This window comes from Corvus brachyrhynchos, unplaced genomic scaffold (assembly GCF_000691975.1).
Source record: "Corvus brachyrhynchos isolate BGI_N302 unplaced genomic scaffold, ASM69197v1 scaffold62, whole genome shotgun sequence".
NCBI classification, from domain to species: domain Eukaryota; kingdom Metazoa; phylum Chordata; class Aves; order Passeriformes; family Corvidae; genus Corvus; species Corvus brachyrhynchos.
In genome coordinates, this window is record NW_008236629.1 from 3,417,802 (window position 1) to 3,440,881 (window position 23,080).

At 46.2% G+C, this 23,080-nt stretch overlaps 1 long non-coding RNA gene across 4 annotated transcripts; it reads right to left on the bottom strand.

Annotated features, from left to right (window-relative positions):
• LOC108444791 lies at nucleotides 1-18,170 on the bottom strand. 4 transcript variants are annotated; one of them, XR_001859493.1, is made up of 6 exons: nucleotides 18,054-18,170; nucleotides 16,317-16,491; nucleotides 11,156-11,279; nucleotides 4,505-4,581; nucleotides 2,076-2,242; nucleotides 1-63 (listed from the first exon to the last, which is right to left on the bottom strand). It is a non-coding gene; the product is annotated as an uncharacterized LOC108444791 (long non-coding RNA). The 4 variants fall into 4 exon arrangements; XR_001859495.1 differs by having other exon boundaries at nucleotides 236-2,242; XR_001859496.1 differs by having other exon boundaries at nucleotides 2,076-2,245.
• Nucleotides 18,171-23,080: the final 4,910 nt, after the last annotated feature.

Consider the following 23,080-nt stretch of genomic DNA (forward strand, 5'->3'; position numbering starts at 1 on the left):
AGCAGGTGACTGGGTGCAGAGAAACCAGTTCAAATCATCAGTGGGTCTCCCAGCATCATGCAGCTTCAAGGTAAAGCAAAATAGACATTCTGTCATTTAAAGGTTAAGTGAATTCACACTGTAGAGATTGTGTTTGGAGGGCACTCCTGCTGAGTGCCAGCTGAAGTGTCCAAGTTCCCAGCACCCAGCCTGCCTTTTGCTGGTGTTCTGCAAACTCTCATCTTCTCCTACCTACCTCTCACTCCATCCTCACCGACGGCAGCACCATTGTAAAGCCTCCATGCCATCTCCTGGTCCATAGGGAAAGGATTTTCGCGGGAGAGAAAGGAAAGTCAGGAGCACTGCACTGCAGCAGCAGCTGAGAGGCCAGAAGGGCCCTTGCGCAATGGCAGAAACTTTAGGAGCACGTCCTGGTATCTATATGGTTATTTGTATCAGTGCTGACAAGAAGGAGCTTTCAGCACCGCAGCTTGGGTGACAATATTTCTTTCCTCACTGTTCCTGCCTTGACATCAGTGAGAGAGTAGGGGCTCCACAAGGGCATTGTAAGATAGAAAAGACAATTAAAAGAAGTTAGAAATGGGAAAGGACATGCCATAAAAGTCATTATTAAGCCTTCCCTTCAGTCCCTCCACATTTTTCATGGGGATAAATATTCCCTCTGCAAAAAGAAATTTGGAAAATTTCCACCTATTCTACTGGCTGCATCCATGAGAGTATTTCTGCCTCTGGCAATAGATTCTGCTCAAGTCTCACTATGCCGATGAGACATACGGCTCCGACGTATGGCTCCAGTATATTTCTTGAGCAAGGAGGCCTGGTGTGAGCAATACAGCAGGAGGTGCTACAAATAGGCAGAAAGTTTTGCAAAAACATGGAGTGGGAAGAGTGTGCTGTTGCAGCTAAAACCTGTGCTTTCTACATCTAATGCAAACAGTCCTCTGCTTCCAAAATTGCACAAAGCCGGCTGCTAAAATAACTGCTTTTTGACCTTTTTATCTTCTCCCATCTCTCTGAGCCTTGCCATTCTCCTTTTGCTGTCCCCAGCCACCTGCCTTTGTCATTAGCAATAATCAGCAGCAATAAATAGGAGACATTTCATTGCTGAGGAAGCAGCCTGAGATATTTTGGGCCAAGCCATCCGGGCTGGAGCTCAGAGACCCCACTGGCCAGCAGGAAAAGACACAGCTGAAGTCACCTTGCTGCCTATCTTGGTGTTCTGCTGTGAGCAATGTGCCTGCACACAGCAGCTGGGAGGGTCGGGCCCCAGCTGGAAGTTGGCTGGGCTGGAGAGGAATTACCACCCGACAGGGGCTTCTGGAAGAGCAAAGGAAAGAAGGAGAGAAAAACAAAAACCAGGGCAGCATGGCTGGAAGCAAAACCCAAGTACAATGCATCTCTGGTGGGACTAGTGGAAGGAAAGAGAGGAGATCTCTGCTGTGGGACAGACAGAGAGGTCTGTGCAGGTCCCTGCAGGACTTGGAGAAGAGGTGACCTCCTGTTGGGTGTGAGGGTCTGAAATGATGTGACTGAGAGGGGAGAGGACCCCAGACTGGGCAGGATGGATCACCAGGGCAGTGGGATGGAGGTGCTCTTTTAGGTGCTCAGCTCCACAGGAGCTATCTGCAGAGGTACCTTTAAGGCTCTGAGTCTCACGTGCTTCAGTCACATTTTAAAAATAGGACAGGAGACTTCCACATCACTTAGGTATTTCGGAAAATTTTACTCAGCCTTTCTGCAGCTCCTGTCAATCCTTCTCAGTGTGGTGCCGAGATGCATTCAAGGCATGTATACAAATAGCACACTCTCCTGGCCCCTCTCAGCCACGGCTGGAGACACCTTGAAGGACTTGATAGTTGGATTTGATGATCTTAAAGGTCTTTCCCAACCATAACAATTCTATGATTTCTCCAGTTCTCCTTCACACCTCTCCAAGAAGGGTTGGGGGCAGGTACGAAGCCTCTGGCTCTCCTGGCAGCAGTGCCTCCTGTCCTTGGGGTGCCAAACAACACCAAAAAAGCCTGAACACCACAGTAACCAGAACAAAGGCCCTCTCAGCAAGGAGATGCTTTTACCTCCAGGGCAGAGGCGATGTCCGGGTTCAACCTTCTCCTCGTTTCCAGGGACTTTGCCACCATGGGGGAAGCTGACTCAACATGGAGCCTCTAAGGTCTCTGCTGCAACTCAGTGGAAAGACGACAGCACATGACATTTGCAGACCCCTTCACCTGCCCTGCAGTCACTGCTGGACACAAATATCAATAAAGAAGCAGATCAGGGTAAGGACACTGGCCGGTATGCTGCCAGTTGCAGGAATTTGCAGTGGGGAAGAACGTTTCCTATTTGGGCTTTTTCAGATTGGAAAACTCTGTAAAGTTCAGCTCAGACAATTCTATCAAGATTGTAGGGACTGTTTGTTCCCAGTTTTGGCAGGGTCATGAATGATGCATGAGTAACAGCATCCCTTAATTAGTGTAATATGCCATACCAGGTTAGAAAGCACTCTCTAGTTCTGTTTTCCCTCTGCATGTGTGTGTGTGTGTTTCTCTTTAAAGGAGAAGGGAAAGAACTGAAAACACTGCAGTTGTGTTTTTGTTGGTTGGGGCACTGATGAACCCTGTTCCGATTGGGCTGGTTATGAATCACTGGAGAGCCATATCCACACCAAACACTACTGCAGCCAACCTGATGTCTGCTTGGCAGTTGTACTGAGCAAAAGCTCCTTAATTATTGTTTTTTTGCTGTCTGAATCCTAGTAGAATAAAGAGAAAAGAACAAAATACCTTTGAATTTAAGAGACTGGGTGCATAGGAGGGGGGGTGTGTGTGTGCACCTGCATATGTACACATGTACTAATACACACAGGGTTTGCTTTGACTCTTGGGATAAAGAAGAAAGCTCCATCACTGATTTTATTTGCATTTGTCTGACTCCCTTTCTTCCCTTCCCTGGCTGTTTTTGTTTGGGGCATTTCCAACATGCCCATCTCATCCTGGCCATCAGGAATGATGTTTTCCTCACTGTGACCACAAAGGACATTGCCTGCCCTCCCACCATTCCTCCTGCAACACATCCTCCCAGGGCTGCTGTACCCAGGAGCTGCTTTGCCAGTCCCCAGCCACCACTTCTGCCCACACTTTGGAGAAGGAGTCTTCATCCACACAGCACCGGCACCTGTCCTCTGCCCCAAGCATTTCTCCTGCTCCCACACCAAGAGAAGTGCTGACACCCTCCCTGAAATCCTGGGTTTAGCCCCTTCTCCTCTGACTCATGCTTTTCCAGAAAGGGATGCCTTGAAATCCCCCTCCTTTTTCTCTTTTCCTCCAGGGCTTGCTGGAGCCACCGGAAAGGTGCCACTGGATGATGCCAAGCCTCAGCTCTGGCCAGCACCACCACTGCTTGTTCCCACAGGACCCTCTTGGCAAGGGGGAAATCACCGGCGTCGAAGGCCGCGGAGCAGAGTGACACCAGGATCTCGGACCGGTGTGGTAAGAGAAAGCTCTCTCCCACTGGGTAACCCGGCAGCAACTGCTATTTCAGTAAACATATCATTTTGTGCTCAGTAAACACACATTCCAGAGGAATGCTCTCATTGTTTTTTTGCTCTGTAATGCATTAATGAAGAAATAAAGTTTAGGTTGTGTAATGGTGACAGCTTGAAGTCATTTTGCCTAGTGTTATTTCTCAGCAAAGGCTCAGCTCTCCCTGGAATGGGAGAAAGAAAAGACAACCAGATTTCACTTCAAACTCACCAACATGTGCAAAAAAAAATCAAAAAACAACAGCAATTAACTCGCTTCCACATGCCCCAATAAAACTACCTCTCTCACTCACTCTGAGCTTTGTCACGTATGGGGCTGTTTATGGAGGAGACAATACAAAGTGGGTTTATACAAGGCTCTTGTTTTAATTTTTGTTTTATATCCATTGGAACCCTCAAGTAGTGAATTCATTTCCTGATATAGTAAACATTTCTGATGGCCAGGATTCTTTCTCTTTTCCCAAATGAACACAAACTCCTGGTCTAACTCACCAGCACTGCAGTCTATACAAACAGACCCATCAACTAAATTTTCAAAGAATGCATCTTAAGCATACAGCTAGGAAAATAAACAAACAGCAACGCCTTCATGAGAGCCCAGCGGACTTTCTCCCCCAAATTTGCTTCAGCCCTCAACTGCATGTGGAAAAACTATCAGCTTTTCCCCATTACTACAGAAAACAACCCCATCCTCGTAGCTGCACATCGATGGATGCCGGCTCACTGCTACATGATCTCCACAGCCCCTCTGATTTGTGACCCTATTTGCACTATGCAAATATCTTCTGACAGCTCTCTTTTCCTGTCATTAAAACAAACAATGGCCCCTGTAACCAAAACGGAAATCAGTAACAGGCGAAAGCTCTTCTCTCTTTTTCTTTGCTTTTTTTTTTCTTCTTTTTTATATTTTTTTTGCTGATTCTGGGACTAACTGTTAGTAATTATCCTGAAATATTTACAAACCTTTTCTTCTCCCAAACTGTTTTGCTCATCCTAGTGGCCAGCTCAACATGTCTAATATAATTGCACTTCCAAAAGACCTAAAAATGAAAAAAAAACAAAATAATGATCAGCCAGGTAAAAAAACACCTTCGGTCTTTCTTTGGATTTATGTATCTTTATATTCATACACATACAGAAAAAGAAGAATTATATTACTGATTTGAGGAGCATTAAAAATAGATCCTAGTGTATGAAGTAATGAGAAATAAGAAGGTATTTGGGGGAGGAGGTTCTCAGGGAGGAAGACACATCTTTCTCTTTAGTCATCTCTCTATTTTCCAGAGCATCCTTCCTGTCTTACCCTCTACATCCAGCCCCAAAAAGTGTATTGTTGATGGCCGTGCCTTGCCAGTGGCAGGTAGAGGACACCTGATTCCACTCCTCCCAGCACACAGATGCTCTGCTTTTGATTTCAGTGGGAAAAGTCTACATTCAGAGACTTCAGCATACTTACACACTCCTGGGATTTGTCTCTTTGTCTTTTAAATAATACGATATACGTAATCCTAAACTGGGACAGTTTCCCACCCCATCACACAAGCTTTGTGCCTGTAGGGCTCAGCTGAAGTCAATGGTGTTAATGTTGACATAAAATCATGGTGACCAAGTGGGAAATTAGTCCCGTAACATTTGATTGTCTTTTGCAAAAATTTTCTAAATGGTCTTAATGGTTTTGTTTGTGGTATGTGTTGCTCACTCCTGATTGTACTTCTGCCAAGTTGTACTTTTAACTGCAAACACTGGCCTCTCAGAAAATTTGAAGTAAAGCAAACCAGAAAAGATGTTCAAAATAATGATACAAGCTAATTTAATTTATCCCTTGGTAATTGCATTTGTAGATAATGAACAACGCAAACAAAACAGAACCCAAGCCCTTCCAGCCTTGCAATTGCTTTCACATGTGGACACACCAGTTACAGCCAGCATATGGTTAAATCTCCGTCTGCATCAGGAGAAGAGTTTGGGAGCTGGGGGGCAATTCAAGGTGACGCCAGCCTTGGATCCCTGCTCGTAGGTGCCACCTATTGAACAGTAGCCCATTTGCGCACCTTGGCAAGCTCACCCAGTCAGCTCTTCCTTTTTCTGCAGTCCCCATCCTTCATTCTTCCAGTATCAATCGATCCACCCCACATGTTGATCCCGGAGGAAATATAGCTGGGCGACTGCTTGCCAAACTCAATTAACCATGCAACTGGAGTCCTGTCTCCTGGCCCTGTTCCAGTAAGATATTTGCATGCTTGCCTGATTTTAATCTCATGAACTGCTCCAAGTAAATCCTGTTGAACTTATGCCACTGTTTGCCAATGCTACAGGAACTTTACAGATGTGTTTGAGATGCTGTTATTACGTGAATGGTTTCTTTGGCCATTTCTCAGTCTTTGGGTTGCTTGTAAACTATGCAGCCTGACTGCAGTTAGACTATTTGTTGTTGCCTTTTTTTTGCTAATTTTCATTTGTGCTCTTCTTGGTGAGTGTCTGCGTGTGTCCCTGTTTACCTCCTTCATGTGGCAGAGCTTCTCCGCTTTGATTCGAGGAGGCTGGAACCCACAAGCAGCAATCAAAACCAGTTATGCAAACCCCTCGCTACACAGATTTGCACAAGCGTTTGCCCAACAGCTGACATTTACACAAGTATCTGCAACATGTCCCCCTCCTCTGAGTATTTCAGCAAGTGTTGTTGTACCTGCCTGAGTGCTTGCCAGAAGCAATCACCAGGAGAATCACTGTCAGTGCCAAAATAAACTCATGGTTTTTATTTGAGGGAGGACTTGTAAATAGTATTTTTCTAGCATTCACCCATTTCTAAGTGGAACTCCCTGTGTGATGAATACTGTTTACAGCGCAGATCTGTTGTGAAACAGGGAAAAAAAGGCAGATTCTTGCACTTGCTGGCAGCACGCCGATGCAGTGGAGGAAGATACATCCCCTCCTGCTGTCACTCCATTTCTTGCCCCATTTCTTGCTCTGCTTCGCACTTAAAGCCCACATGGATACACAGGATTTTCATGCTCTGGGAATGGCAAATTTTAAGAAAGATGAATGGGGAAGTCCTAATTTGGGTGGAGAAATTTTGACATTTTTTCTACAAGTCTGGCCCTGTTTTCACCACTCAAAGAGCCATTAAAGGAAATACATAGTACACCCTGCAAGGAATGATGAGCCACATCAAAGACAGGGAAAGCTCCTCCCTAAAGAGGAAATGCAGGTAGCAGGTGGATTTCTGAAAAGCATCTCTTCCTAGGTCAGCAATGAAGCTGCAGTAACAGGAGGGGCTCAGGAGTAGGTCAGGACCTGGTGCAGCACAGGAGGAAGGCAGGCCAGAGAGCCAGAAGGCCCATCTCCACCACTTTGTCTCTCCAGGTAATTGTGGATTCTCCTACACACCCCAAGAAACCCACACTCGCAATGATGAAATCACACATTTCTCCCACAACGAAAAATTTTTCTTTCCGCTTTTTCCCATTTTTACTGTGTTTACAGTGAAAGGGAAGTCTCTTTGCAGATGGAGCGTAGGAATGGGAGGGTTGTGTGTCTCTGCAAGAGCCACATAGTCCTTCTGAATCCCTGCACCTTCAACCATTCAAGACCTGCTGTTTTTCTCTCCATACCATCCTCAGGGAGGAAGAAAAAACATCTGGAAGCTAATGGTGGCTCCAGGGTGGTTTGGAAAGTTGAAGGATGCAGAGGATTATACAGGAATGCAAGCTCAGTTAAGGCCAACACTGTTTGAAATCGAGAGCAACTCTGGCAGTGTGAATGGCATCACTCCCTATTTCTAAGACTTGAAGCTGCTTTTGGTCCAAGGTCTGATCATTCCCCCTACTCCCTCCATCAGTTCTCACATCTTAAATGAGAGCTAGGTGCAAGTGTCTTTTGCTCCATGGAGTCCATTGGCCCCCAGGCTGGAAAGTAGTTGCCAGCTTTAGAGACACTTTAACCCTCTTTCTCCTTCTGAGGTATGTCCTCCCTTCACCTACACTTCTTTGCTTTGTTTTTGTTTTTTTTTTCATTCCCATAGTTAAAGCTGATTACTTCCCTTGCTGCATTAGCTGTTCACCTGTTCCTGTGATTGAGGAATGGCTTAAACACTCTTTTGACATAGTCCCTTGAAAATGGGTTGCTCAGCTGCGGTCGATGAACATAGCGTGGGAAAAATGCATTAATACTTTCACCAGTAACACTGAGGATGGCTATAAATAAACCCTTCATTACAGTATTTATATATTATTACATCATATAGCCACTTAAAACAGAGAGCAATTGGAAGTGTTGAATAATGTAAGGATAATCGCCTCTACATTAGTTCCACTGTCATTGGCATTATGTATTTCCTGGTGACATCGCCGTGCTCGTTGCTTCACCCAGTGTTGCGTGACATTGGTGGTGACGTTAGAGTATCAACGGGCCCTCTGCAAATGACAGACAGCACTTTGCACGACACATGTAGCTTGGTATTATATAAGAAGGGTGCTTCACTGGAGAATTTTGGCAGCACATGCTGTTTTTCTGAGCATTTCATGCAAACCAAGTGCCTGTTTCTCGAAGGTTTTCTTCAAAGCAATGGGCCCATGGTGCAAGGCTCCAGCACCCTCCGTGCGTGAAGGAGGGAAATGTGCATCACAGTGGCCAACCATGTGTCTTAGGGATCACCGCATAATGTGCTGATGAGGCATGTCCCAGGTGGGTCCTACCCACTCTGATGCCTTCTCCAGCCAGAGCCAGAGGCATAGCCAAGAGAGATGGTGAGGGAAGGAAACTTGAGATGCCCAGAGCCTGACAAGAAGGAGTTTCAGTGGTGAGGCTCACACTCATGTCGTCTGAATCCAGTTATGGGGCATACAGAGGATTTCCTCCCAGAATGAATCAGATTACTTAAATGTGTTATTAAATGACACAGAAGTATCCTAATTCTTCTGGGATTTTTTGTTGTTGTTGCTGCTTTTCTTCCTTTTTCAGAGCAGGGGAGTGGGTGGATACATGGTTGGTGTGACTGTGCTTAGACCACAGCTGAGTAAGATTTCTTGCTGACTGTGGATTTCAGTTTCCTCAGTTTTGACATGCTTCCCCTTAAGGAAGCCCAGCAAAACAAAACCCCTTTCTCTTGACTTGAATGTCTCACTGCTGGTTTTCATGGCAGGGATGCTCGTCTCAATTACACTGTGGTCAGCAGCGTTCAGTGCCTCATTGATCGTCACTTGTCAAACAAGCTCCTGTGTGGCACAGAAGACCAAGTCCAGAGGAGGATCTCCACCACAGTGCTTGGAAGGAGCTGCTCCCAGAAGAAGTCATTTCAGATGTTGAGAAATCTCATCTCCAAACCTTGTCCTCACATGACATATGACCAATTTCTGCACAAAGATCTGCAGTTGACTTTTATTACAGCTCTGATTTAGCTGCTTCTTTGATTTATCGCAACAATGCACATTCAATATCTTTCTTCTGATGTGGAGGCCAGAAGTATAACTCTACTCATATGTTTGTATTCTCAGGACTTTGGATTTCGCAGATTCAGAAACTCATTCATAGATTCACAGGATTTAAGGCCAGAAGGAGCCATGAGAACATCTGGTATGACTTCCTATATTTCAAAGCCATTCAGTTGCAGTCAATTAGCCCAGTACCGAGCCCAGTAGCTTTGCTGCATCTTCCAGAAAAACATCCAGCTCCGGACATACCAATATACGGGAATAGGAACACATCAGAAGCTGGAGACTCATCAAATTACTTGATTTCGAAGCTCACATTAATTTAAAAATGTGCCTCATTCCTAATCTGCTTTTGTTTGGCTTCACATGTAGCCATGAGTTTTTTCTCTGCTTCATAACTGAGCGGCATTGCCTGGCATGCTACATTCTTCAAACTTTGGAGTTGGTTTTTTTTTAATCCTGGCATCTGGACAAAAAGCTGATATATCAGAAGTATTTGTGAGTCAACTTTACTGCAGTTTTAGCTATTCAAAAACTTTTTGTGCTGTTGTCTGCATTATCATTTGTCCTTAACTAATACAGAGAAAATTCACTTGGGATGTTTAAAAATTTTTTTTCAAAATACTTTCATTTAGAAAAATGAACAGAAATTGAACTTGCTGATGTAAAAACCAGACCGACATTTCTTGCTGAAACAAGGGCTCTGACCAGCCTTGCCAAAGGACTTCTGAACACCTCACCCATCTCCCTGCACAGATGTGTTGTACATTATTACTCTCCCCCCATCCCCTTTTGACATGGAGATGGAGATAGATCTGTGTCTCACACCATCAAGACGTATTTTCCATCTTTGAAACTATTTGTGCAGACTTATTCTACATCCCTTCTATTTTTGAGTAGCTATACCATTCACTGGAACTCCTGTTCATGAAGAGCTTGATCATGGCAGTAGTTTGTCCTTCTGGCTATTTGTCAAGGACATACTTTTCTCACCATTGCAAATTTACACCAGGAGGTTTTAGGTTTTTCTTAATATTATCCTTCCTTCCCCTTTCCGAGTGGGCAGAAATTTTAATGATACACAAATGGCCTTCTGAAAAAAGGCTCATTTAAATTTTCATTTTCTGAACTTTATGACTTTCTGCCCTCCATTCAAATGTCTTTGGTTTTCATTAATTTTAATGTACTCAATAAATAGCAGTGGAAGAGCTGGGAAGAATCAGATACTTGTCTCACATGGATTTCTCCATCTCTTGCAGTACACGAAATTCAAGAAAGCTGCTGTTTGGGGTGAGGAATGCAATAGCTGGATGCTGGCAGGGAGAAATGCCGGTGATGTTAATGGCAGGAGTGTTGGTACCACCTATCCACTGTGTTGCTAATATTGTAGGTTTTACCTCTGGGCCTGGAGAGCCATATCATCTGTGTGAGATGCAAGTCATGCTCTGAACTTGTTTTGGAGAGCTGGTGGGTGATTCTAAAGACTTACAGCTAAGGAATGTGGCTGTGTCTCACACAGCCCTGTTTAAAAGCATCCAGGCTCAGGTTGTTGGCCTCCCAGGAACCCCAGGGTGTGGAAGGGGGAGAAAATTATTAATATTAATAGCACCAGCCTTGGAGCAGCACCCCAGGGCTCCATCAGTGAGTGCAATGCCAGCATGCAAGGTGTGGAGCAAACCAGAACACTGTCCCTTTGCTCGAGGACAACCATGAGACAGACGGACCTGAACACACAGGCATGGTTCTACTGCACCTTTTGAAGGCTTCTGGAAATGAGCTATCACTTCTGTGGGGTCATTCTGGCAATGGAGAGTATCCAAAAGGCTGTGAAAAAGGAGTCTGTCTCTGAGAAAACATTTTTGCTGGTAGGAGGAGAGCATTTGGACAGAGGTAGTCTGGCTGCTTGTAAAAAAATAGAAGAATGTAAAGTCTGTGGCAAAGCCTGTCATTTCTGGAAAATTCTGACTTCCTTCTTTCTGTATTTTAACACTGACCCATCAATTTATGAAATAGTTACACATCCCATGCTGCTGATATATGACCCCCAAGTGGGTCAAAACTTCTGCCAGTTTTACTGGGAAGGAGCTGAAGTCCAGAAGAAAATTAGAGGAGCTGAAGGACTGAGCCACGAGGGAAGTCTCTAGTAAAGGAAGGAGTTATCCTGCTTTCCTTTCACCACACTTACTCTCTCTTCCAGTCTTGCAACAGCAATGGTAGACAATAGCCAAGCTGGGCAGAGTAGCAACCCACTCCTGTAGATCTCCAAATGTCAAAAGCATGTTGGTATGGGTGTGCAGGCTCAGCCTCTCCTTCATTTAAAAAAAAAAAAAAAAGGAAAAAAAAAATGTCAAAAACATGTTGGTATGGGTGTGCAGGCTCAGCCTCTCCTTCATTTAAAAAAAAAAAAAAAGGAAAAAAAGAAAGGAAAAGGATAAAAGAAGAAAGGTATAACACTGCTGTGAGGGAGCCAAAGGTGATTTTTCTTTTTTCTTGGCCCTCTTGCTACTTCTGTGGGAACCCAGCAGTATTGTTTCCAGAAGGCTCGGTCTCTGTCACCCAAGTGTTTGGCATGTTTGGGGACACCCTTACTACTTCCCTTTCCTCCCCTGCAGAAGAGTCCAACTCAGCTTTGACCGCAAAGCCCAGGAGGCCCTGGAGTTTGTCTGAAACAAAAGAAAGAGATTGCGAAAGGCAGTGGTGTCAAATAATGCTTCCATTTAGTAGGAATTTTGCTCCCCTTGCATTCCCAGGCAGCACCTGCTGTGTGAGGCTCTTGGCCAGCTCCTCTGAGCCTCTGTGGTAAAACAAACAAAAACAGCAGGGAAAAAAATTCCTCTTTATAACGCCTGTTATCCTCAGGCTACCTTCCAACGCTGCCTTGCCTCCCCATGTTGACTGTACTCTCCAGGGAAACAGGCTACTACGGGGCCAGAAAGCCTTGTGCAAACGGGCCATTGAGCAACGGAGGAAAAGACCCTGTCTTCTTGAAAAACAAAACTGTTTTCCTTCCCTTCCTTCATGTCTAAATGCAGAAGGGTCCTGATTGCTGTCCCTGCCAGAAAAAAAAAAAAAAAGGAAAACACCCTGACATGACATTACTTCCATAGCAAAAGCAATTAGGAATTATCCTGCATTAGTGGAAAATAGGGCTGGGAAGGAAAGGGATGGGTAGCCTGTCTGGAGGGGCTGGGGGACATGTCTTTGGAGATGTTTGTAGTCCTCTGTTCAGCACTTTTTATCCACTATTTCTTCTCACACGTCCTAGCATTCCAAGGTTTTTCAGAAGTTGTTTTCTGTTTCGGAGCATGGTGGAACTGGCTGTGCTGGAGGTTATTCATGTTTGTCTGGGGTCTGGCACAAATGGCCCACCTGCCTTTTGCCTGCTCAGCCTTCAGCTCTGCCACACCACCAGTGTTGCTGGTGGGGGCTTGTGCGACATTCTGGAACAAGGTTAACTCTCACAGGAGTTTGACAACATCTTTCTCACCTCACACTTCCCCTGCAATCCCTGCGTGCTCTGCATGTGCTCAGCTGAGGAAAGAAAAACATTCAGGACCTTAGTTTTGATCCTACCTTAAGGCAACATCTTGTAGATAACTGTCCCTAGCCTAAATAGCCCTGGGACAGAGATGCACAGGCTGTTGTGATCCCCTGGCCTGACCTTAGGAGTTTTAAGCATCACTTCAATTTCTGTAGCAGAAAGCTTACTTCTAGCAACAACACTGGAATTTCCATGAGTGCCACTGCCGAAGAAAGTCCCAAGCCACCTGCCATAGTCCACAGATCATGCTCACAGATGCAAACATCCCATCCCTAGAGCATGTCCCCAGCACTGGGTTCTTCACTAAACAGCCACCGCTGTGGTCAGGAGAAGGAGATTCCTTCTCCTGACCCCCTTCCTCCCTCTATACCCCTAAACCCAAGCACGGCACATCAGCTTTTCCCAGTGACTTTGCAATTTCAAGCCACAGTTAGCATTTAACTGGCCAGAATGGTGCAAGGAGCCTGGATAATTACTGCTGGGATTGTGCTGCATAGGCCCCGTGTAACAAACTAGCCTCAAATAACCCAGCTTGAATGTCAGAGTCCGTGCTGTATTGTGTTTCACATTGTGGCTGGGGGGGGGCTTCCCCCGCAGGAATCAGGGGAACAAATCCCTTGCTCTCGCAGGAGGGCCCCATAAAATGAATGATTCTGGATCTCACGCTCCTGAGGAGGTCTCGGTTACTCCAGCAGTTGCCGCTCGTAGCGGGAGCGACCATAGGGGACAGAAGGAGGGAAGGGTGGTTTGGCAGGCTTCACTGTACCATCAGCCCAGTGTCAGAGCAGGAAGGAGCACTAGGGCTCTGCTCTCCTCTCCAATCTATACTTTTGCATAGATGTCAGATTAAAAAGAAATCAAAAAACGGAGAGTGGATAAACCCTGAGGCTTAGATTGAATCGAATGTATCTGCCTGAAATCCTGCTGCTGGTGGAAGAAGGCTCCCAATTCCTCTCAGCTCAGACTTCCCTGCAAGCAGCACCAGCTTCCCTGTGAGCAGCACCATACGTTTGTGGGGTGGCAAAGAATGAGACATGCTTGCTCCGTGTGCACCATGCCAACCCCCCTGCTCCCTCTTGGAGTAGCTTAAGGCATTGCCTCCACCAAGCCCTGTGGCTCAACATCCAGCACAGCCGCCTCTCCATCCATATCAGAAACCTGAACTCCCCCACTTCTCCTTGGGAGAGGGAGGTTGTTCCCTGAACTATCTCCAGTCTCTTCTTATCTTGCTTTCCTTGTCAGCCAGTGAACTGTGAAGCGACAGCAGAGAAAAAAATGAACTCTGACCTCATTTTTCCCCCCCTACAATTAGCCAGAACTGTGCCTTTTATTTTTTTTTCCTCCCCACTTTCTAAATGATTAATAAGACAACTTGGTCCTTAGCTTCTGCAGTGAGGCAAGTGTGCTGACAAAGCACTGCAATGCCTCTTCCAGGTCACCCGGCAGCAGGCCATGCCTTTATGAAAACATAAAAATTGGAGGGACTATTTGAGGAATTTGGAGACTGAGGCACAGGAATTTCGCCCTTCAGACCCTGGCAACTGCATATCTGTGGTGGTCTCTGAGCCCCAGAGACTGCCATGGAAAGGAGTAACTACTTAACAGCAACCTGCAAGCTGTGAAAAGCAGACTATTTTTTCTTCTTTTATTATGTTTCCTTTAAATATGCAGCCACTGCCCTTCACCTGTTTCATGTGGTGATGGCCTCGGGCTGTGCAGCAAGCTGGATGCAGTGGCACAACACAGATCTGTAAACACCATCAGTGGCAATGCACAGGGAGATCCTCACTCCATGAGCGTCGCCCTTCCATGTGTGCTCATCTGTCTTTTGAGTTTCAAAAGCTCCTGTTGCAGTAGGGAGTAGGGAATTAAGGCCATGTGGAGTTTATTCTTTTAGATCATCCTTCCTATGTTTGTGCCTTCTTTATGCCACCTGTTATATTTGGAGACAGGAAAAAGCCTCTGTGCACTCCCAGGCACTGCCAGGGTAGGAAGAACTCACCCCACAAGGATGCTCCTGCGGGGGCAGGCAGGCAGGGGAAGGACCTCCACCAGTGCAGACATAAATGGACAAAGCACTGGAAAACAGCACTGGGGGGAACAATTCTGCACTGGCCTCTGGTTGATGGATTAACAACTGGATTGGCTTTCTCCGCTAGCAGCAGGTAGTGCCTGCCCTCCAGTCCTGTCAACTGGAAAGCATCACTTAAGGAGCTGCTTTCCACACTGTTCCCAGCAGACCCCTCTGTATCGCTGGGGCTTGAGAAAACCAACAACAGGCCAATACATGCAATACATTCAAGACATTTTAAAAGCAGACGAGCGTTCCAGGGGAGTTTGTCAGGCTGCAGGGCTGCTGCCGAAGGGGTACTGGGGTAAGAGCTTTTCTGAAAGCATCCTTGGCATGTTAGAGAAACAATTTGCCCTCAGCTATATCTGTGGAGTGGCGTGTAGCACAAATGATGTGGCTCATGCCATATCATGATGTCCTTGTGTACCAGCTGTGGGTCACTTAGCAGGAAGAGAAGGGCACCCTCTTGGCTGAGGGACAGCGCTGGCACTGCCAGGGGGACTCTGAGTGGAGTAGAAGCCAGTGGGTGAGCATGGAGTCTCCTCAAGGGTCACAAATGCAATGGCAAATCCTTCATTACACCTTTTGATACCATCCATAGAGTTACATGGATTTCAAAGCTGCAGCACTTGCCTGAAAGAGGTGTATTCTGGAATCAAAGCTCTTGTGGTTTCACCCAAAGATGATCTGCCCCATAGGCTTTTGGTGGCCTTGGTTTTGTCTGTTCCATCCCTGACTTCTGGATGACAGGGCCTGCGTTAGCCCCTGCAGCCTCTCTCCACCTTTCTCCACTTTTCTCACCTTTCTCTCCACCCCTGGTGCTAACCAGGCTCCAAAGTGGAGTGTTTCCCTGCCCTTTCCAGGAGGCCTCCCCAGCTCTCTCAACCTTTCTCACAAAAACTGGTATCTGTCCAGATGTTTGTGAGGGGGAGGACTCCAAGAGGAGCCTTCCTCATTACCTCTAACAAACATTCCCTTTTCTTTGGCAGATGCTTCCCACTCCTCCCACTGTGCAGCTGGGACAGGGAGAAGATGTCAATATTTATGGGGCTGGTAGATATGGTCTTCAGTGTGGCCATGGAAAAGGAACAAAAACAGTTGTTGCCCCTGGACAAGCACTCTGAACTGCCAGAGATGTTCTGCTAGTTCATGTATGCCACTTAATAAGTAAAAACTCCCATATAATTGTTTAGCAAATGCTAATTTTTAGTCATCATCATGAATTTTTTACTGTAGTACCTCCCAGAAGCAAGTCTGATTGGGCTCCTGTCATGCTATGCAATCTTCAAGCAGCCAGGGAGGCTGAATTCCTTTCTCTAGGAGTTGACAGTCCAAATAAACAAGGCAGACAAAGGAGAGGAAGGGAAACAGAAGCTCAGGGGAGGTGAAGTGAGTTGTCCAAGGTCACGCAGCAGGTCAGTGCCAAAGCTGGGAGCAGAACCCATGCTGCCAGCTCTTGCTCTCAAGTCCTAACTCCTGGGGGAAGACTGGGCCAAAATAATTTATGAGACAAAGAACTTCTATCACATCCCTCCTGGCACCATGAAGTTCTTCAGCTTGTGCAAATAAAGCACAGCCAGATAAAGAGGCAGCTGGGCACTAGTTATATTTTGGTTTGCTAGGTCTTTGATTCTTCATATGTTTCTTCATGTTAGAAAAATTCTTTACCAGCTAAAATGATCATCTGGGTAGAAGTATCAGAATCAAGGAAGAACATTGCTTCAGGGCACTGACCTGAAGATCTGGATGGTGGAAATCAAGGTTGGATGGCACCTGCTGGAAGGAAAGTGCTGAATCCCACCTCCTAATGGTGCTGACTCCCACCTCTCATGGTTCAGAGATGAGATCCCCTTCTGCTGCCCACTGGAACTGACACTGTGGTGGAGGTGTCAACAAACAACCTGGGCAGCTGCAGGGAGGGAGAAGAGAGAAAGAGAAGTCAGTTGAGATAAGGAAACAGCTGTGCTCCATCATGATTTTCCTATGGAGAGAGATGAAGAAGCTGATGAGGCTTCTATGAGGCATCTTCTGTGAGGGCAGCCAGGCAATGGACCTGGAATCTTCATCTGGTTTCAGAGCATGGTGGAGGTGATGTGGCTGCTGCTTGCAGGGAAATGATAATCTTGGCACTCACCTCACCCTGTCTGCCCCGAGAAGTAGGAAAAAAACCAACAAGGAAGCAAAGCAGCCTCCTTAAGGACTTGCCTGTTCTTTGCCTGAGGCAGAGCTGTGGATTCTAGTGCTCTCTCAGTGCCACTGGAGGCATCACTGCTTTCATGCTCCATAATTGGTCTTTCACCTCTTTCTGAGGAAACAGAGGGTCCTGCTGTACACAGCATCCATCCAGATGCATGTACTTCACCATCAAAATGGTATCAGCCAGCTCTCCCTTCAAGCAACAACTCTGGCTGATTTGTTCTTACACCGTTGTGGTAGGGAGGGAGGGCTAGGGGCTGGACTAGGACACCTGACGTGTATGGGGGGCTGTCAAGCTCAGACTCAAGCCCTGAAGTCTTTGTATCCCCTGTGCTGTGAAGCAATAATCTGCTTGAAACTAAACTGCCCTTTGATCCTGGCAGTGTGTTCCTATAGGGAGCACAGTCCTGAGAAGTGCTGTGGCCTCATGAGTTTGGGAAGCTGAAGCAGTGACCATTCTTGCTTTTGCAGTTGATTAAGTGATTTTTCATTAACAGATGTTAAACATAAGGATGTTCACCGACACTTCCCTCTTGCCCCTCACTTAAATTTCTTGCAGTGCAAGGAGGGTCGTATCTCAATGGCAGGGTTAGGCAGGTGGAAGCTGCTCAAGCCATCCTGGTCAGCTGAAATGTCACTGGCTGATTTTTTTTCTTGTCTGCAAAAGGTTCACTATCTCCTGCATAATATTTTGTTGCTCAGATGCTTGAGTGCTGTAAGGACATGTGCCACCCATGCACTAGGTGGTCCTGATGCCCTCATACCTCCCTCAGCCCCTCCAAGGCTCGGGCAATTCTCAGGGCAAGACAAGGACCACAGCAGCATCTGCAGGAGCATATGGTATTAGATCAGCACTGGAATAGGAAAGACAGCCCAAGAGACAATATTGGATGTTTGGAAAAGCACTCATATCAGCCCATCTTCCCAGCATACAGTCCTGTGAACCAGGCTGCCTGTCAGATAAAAGAGCAAGAAGAAGCAAAAAAAAAAAAAAACCAACAAAAAACCACAGAGCTATTAAGTAGCATGGCAGTTTAGCAATGGACTCCCAGAAAGTCTCAGTGCTGTCCCTGAGGTCAGGTTACTGAGTGCCACATCTGACTGAGGGGTTGTCACAGCTGTCCAAGATCACCTCACCTCCAGTGGAGCTCATCGCAAAACCTCTGTGTGCTGCCAAATCCATGCAGTGAAAACTGGCAGGATCTGCTCATTCCGTCCCACATCGGGCTTTGCAATGGTGACGTCAGTGTGGTCATGCAATGAAAAATGCTGTACCTTTGATGTCGGTGCCACCAAACTCAGCAGAGAGATTTCTGACTGATCGCTTGTGAATGAGAGCACTTGAAGCTGCTGGCCTGGATGTTTGTTTGAATCTTGCCCAAGTGGATTTTTACCCTGTAAATGAGCAGAGTTAACCAGAATCAGAAAGACTGGTTAATCAGCAGGGTCAGAAATTACTGTAAGACAGCATTCCTCAGGGTATTTTGCCAACAAAAAAACACAGAGCTATTAAGTAGCATGGCAGTTTAGCAATGGACTCCCAGAAAGTCTCAGTGCTGTCCCTGAGGTCAGGTTACTGAGTGCCACATCTGACTGAGGGGTTGTCACAGCTGTCCAAGATCACCTCACCTCCAGTGGAGCTCATCGCAAAACCTCTGTGTGCTGCCAAATCCATGCAGTGAAAACTGGCAGGATCTGCTCATTCCGTCCCACATCGGGCTTTGCAATGGTGACGTCAGTGTGGTCATGCAATGAAAAATGCTGTACCTTTGATGTCGGTGCCACCAAACTCAGCAGAGAGATTTCTGACTGATCGCTTGTGAATGAGAGCACTTGAAGCTGCTGGCCTGGATGTTTGTTTGAATCTTGCCCAAGTGGATTTTTACCCTGTAAATGAGCAGAGTTAACCAGAATCAGAAAGACTGGTTAATCAGCAGGGTCAGAAATTACTGTAAGACAGCATTCCTCAGGGTATTTTGGTGCCTCTACCTCCAGTCAAACCCCAAAGAGGGCAGAGGAATGTGAAAGTTGAAAAAAATGTTGACAGAACTTTTCAAACTCAACAGAAGAGTCAAGTAAAGTTTGGTTTAAGTCTGAGGCGAAGGCTGGGTATGGATCATGGGCAGGGCACCCAGCCCCATGAGGGCCAGAGACCAGCACAGCTTCAACCCCTCCCATGCAAGGGCAAGGGCCCAAGGCCAAAGGGCTGCTGTGACATTTGAGGTGCTCTAGAAGGATTTCATGGTGACCCACCTGCCATGCCAACAAATCCTCAATTCAATCCTCTGTGCTGCCACCAGTTTCTTTTGTGACTTTGGGCAAGTTAGTCAGATCTCATTCTTTTAAGAAGTCCTCAGGACACCATGGAGATAAGGAAAAAACTGATGCTCTGTGATACTTTGGAGATAAGGAAAAGATACCACATAAGTACAAAGGATGTGGGCTAGGCACAGTACACATTCACCAGTCTCAAGACAAGGTTAAGAACTCTGCTCATTCATGCACTTCTGAATTCTAATAAATGTCCCTTAACAGGAAAGCAAATGACACTTATAGGTAACCTGAGGTGCCATTTAATTGGGTGTCTTGCAAAACACAAGCAGGTCTTTGGTGTCGGTTTCCCTCCATTCTTCACTCTTCCTCCCACTTGAAAGAGTTTGAATTGGCCAGAAACAGCAAACAATGACACAGAGAGTGTTTAACCATTAATAAGGGTGGACAATGGTTAGGGAAGTAGCTAAATACACTAGTTATAGCTAACTGGCTGTCTTCTTGTCTCTGTGTTATTGAGCTTGGGTTGGGGTTTTTTTTTGCAAGCAGGCCCTGGTTAAAGTCTTTTCAGGAGTTAATGAGCCAGAGGAGAATCATCTTCCCCATGGGCATGTTTCAAGCCTATGGTTCTTGCAGGTTTTCTTGGCTACTGTGTGCAGGAGCAAGGCTGTGGTCAGGGTTGTAAATGCTGGCTCTCTGCTGAAGGGCTGCCCAGCTGGGCACAACCCTGCCTCTTCTCTCAGCCTGGCCTCAAGAAAGAGCCTGCCTTAGATCTTGGCCACACCAGCTGGTGTTTGGGCAAAGACAATGTCTGACCCAATGCGCCATCAGCTTCAGCTGTCAGCAGAAAGAGACATTTCAGGGCTACTGTAATGCACATCCAGCTGCATAGCTGAACTCAGCTGAGGGCTACTGGGGACACAGGCACATTGCAGCCTCACCTGCCATCCTACACCTTCACCTGGCTCAGCCCCTCCTGGGAAAAGGACTCCCAGCTGAGTACTCACAGCTGATCCTTTGGCTGCCTGGCTGTGGCTGCATGGGAAGGAGGACAGCCAGCAGAACTGCTCACAGCAGAACTATCCCTGGGACTTCCCTCGTTTCTCAAAGAAACCAGTTCAGAAACATCCCAGGGTCCATACAGCAAAACTCAGCACTAAACCCTGGAGCCTGGGTTTGTTCTTCAGCCATCTGTTTAGGAACCTCAGCCTGGTAGTGGCAGAAAAATAAATAAGGTACTCTGAGGTATTTCTGGATTGTATGTGTGCTGATAGTTACATAACAACAAGAGAAGAGAGACTGCTGGATAAATCAATTTTGAAAAAAGAAAGAAAGAAAAAGAGTTACAACATCTACATTTGTCAAAGAGCAGGGGTAGGGATAGGGGAAGAGGGGCTGAGCGACCCTTTTTGGGTTGACACTAGAAATTAGCATTTTGAGGAGGGGTCAAAGTTTGTGGTCAGAGAAGTGACTTTAACCAGCTGGAGTCTACTCTCTCTGCCCCTTGAGTAACAAGCAAGCAGCTTTGAAGACTGATAAAAACAAGTTTTCACTAAAGTCAGCACTCCCAAGCTCATGCAAAGCTAAAAGAGGGAAGTTCAGGCCAGTTTTAGCTTCTCCCACCAGCCGGGCCACCAGCTGAATCCTGACCTCAGCATGTTTTTGGTAGGTGACAGTTTAGAAGCAGTAAGGACAAGGACAGGAATATGAATGCACCAAATGCACCAGGAGTCACCTGAATCCTCCTCTCTGATGTGAACTGAAACCCATAATCAACCATTTCAGAAATTCCAGTGGAGTTCAGACCTCTGACACGGTCCATATAGTTTAGAAACTTAAATAAACATCCTGACTTCTGAATTTCGTAGAAGACTGGAAGCAATCTCACTTCTTGCTCAGATACCCATGTGAGACTTGCAGTATTGCCAGGTAAGGGAAAAAAAACTACCTTGATTTAACCTATAAGCAGTGCTCATCCTGGGAAAGGCAGGAGTCATTCAAAGGAAATATATCTGGGAGACAAGGTAGTTTTGATGAGGTCCCCTTTATTGATTCTAATCTGTCAGGAGGGATGCTTCAGGTACTGGCCCAAACCAGTTGCTATGAGAATTGTTTTCCAAACTGCTGAAAATTTTGTTCCCAGCTTTTCTGTGAGCTCCTCAGATCTGCTCCTACTCTTGCCAGTGTTGTCGGACCTGGCTGTTTCCTAATGAAGTGATGGAACTTGGGGCGTTTGCATAAAATGCAAAGGGACTGATGGGAATAATCCCAAACTGGGCTGAGAAGGAAGAAGAACGAGCAAGCCATATTACATCAATGGACTGGTAGTTTTGTTTTCTCAGACCCTCACACAAAACATATAAGCTACCTGCAAAACCTAGAAAAGAACACTCAGAGGATTTATTAATACAGAAAAGGGTCTCAAAGGTCTTTTTACTCCACATTTTCTATATTCGTAATACTATTACTGAACCTAACATACTTTTGGTGCAGGATTCCTCAGAGCTGAAACCACTGACAGGAGACTATTTGCATTTGCTGACACTGAAACTATCTTTTTTCCAGAGATAGTTTTGCTTTGGAGAAAGTGGTATTTTCAAGTTACAAACCTGAAACTCTTTCAGCGGAAAACTCCTGATCACTTTGAAGAATGAGCTCCTAAAAGGACCCTGTAGCCTGCACACTGGATTAGCCTGACCCTCTGGCATCTGCTGGCTTCCTGGCAAGCCTTTGCAGGTGGCTCCCTCTCCTACACCAGCGTGCCCCTGGAAACTTTCACTTGCTCTCTCTCCCTCCGCTAGCTGTACTTTGGGACACAGAGCAGCAGCTGGGGAATGTGCTGAAATCCATCTTTCCCCAAACCACAATGTTTGCTGATGCCGTTTGGTTCTATCTGATAAAACACAAACAGCAAGACCTGCTCCACTCTCTTCCTCCCTCTGACGGAGGAATGAGCTCAGCACGTCCTGGCGTCTCAGCCAAATCCCGCGGGGGTCATATAATCGCTTTCCTGCTCCGTCTGCCTCAGTTACCCCACTTGGACATGTTATGTCTCCGTGCTTCCTGTTGTGGCATCCTCGGCAGTCCCCACCACACTGCAGCCACATTGCTCCTCCGTGTGCGTCACGGCCCAGGGCTCGCTGCTGGCGCACATGCAGGCTGGCAGGGCCACCGGGATGCATTCCTGGGATAGACAGGTAAAAGCTCCTTCAGAGCTATTCTGAACCCAGCACTGCTCAGTCAGGGCGTATCTGGGGACACGAACGTGTTTGATTCTTGCCTTGGCACCGTATTGACAGAAGGAGACCACGGGGGAGTCTGGGTTTAGTGCTGATTTTAGGGGATCAATGGGATCTACCAAGAGGGCATTAGGCTCCTTGTGCAGTTTGCTATTGGAAGCTTAGTGAGTGTTTTAGAAAGAGCACAAAACTCATGAGTGCTGAAAGCTGCTGTAAAAACACCTCCTAATAAGCAAATTAACACCAGATTCCCAAATCTCGTGAGCCAGGGTTCTGCATGAGACCCTAAATGATGGGAAAATCTATTTTAAGGATGTTTAGGGAACTTCTCAGGATGTGACAATTTTAAAATTTTTTTGTGTGTACTGAATATAATATTTTGTGCACTGGTGCAAGCACAATCTCTGCTCAGTACCCAGTGCCTGTGCAGACACACAAGGTGGTGAAAGATGGTGGGTAGGGGTCTCTTCTTTGGGGAAGTGTGAGAGAGGACATTCCCTGTGGAAGCATCCACGTTCAGCAAATATCACTGTCTTGCTTCACAGGTGAAAATATATTAAATACAAGCCCCTCGATTTTCAAGGTCCAACTGATCTGTATTCTTGTCCATTTAAATATGTGGGTGAATGAGTGAGTAGTACATCAGTGATTGGAATAAGAGATGGGAAATGGTGCAAATAAGGACATTGGACAGAGTACAAAGAATACCATCAATAATGTGATATCATTGCCGGCCTTGCAGAAAAAGTCATACAGATAAAGTATGTTATTACTAAGTTGCAAAGTATCAAT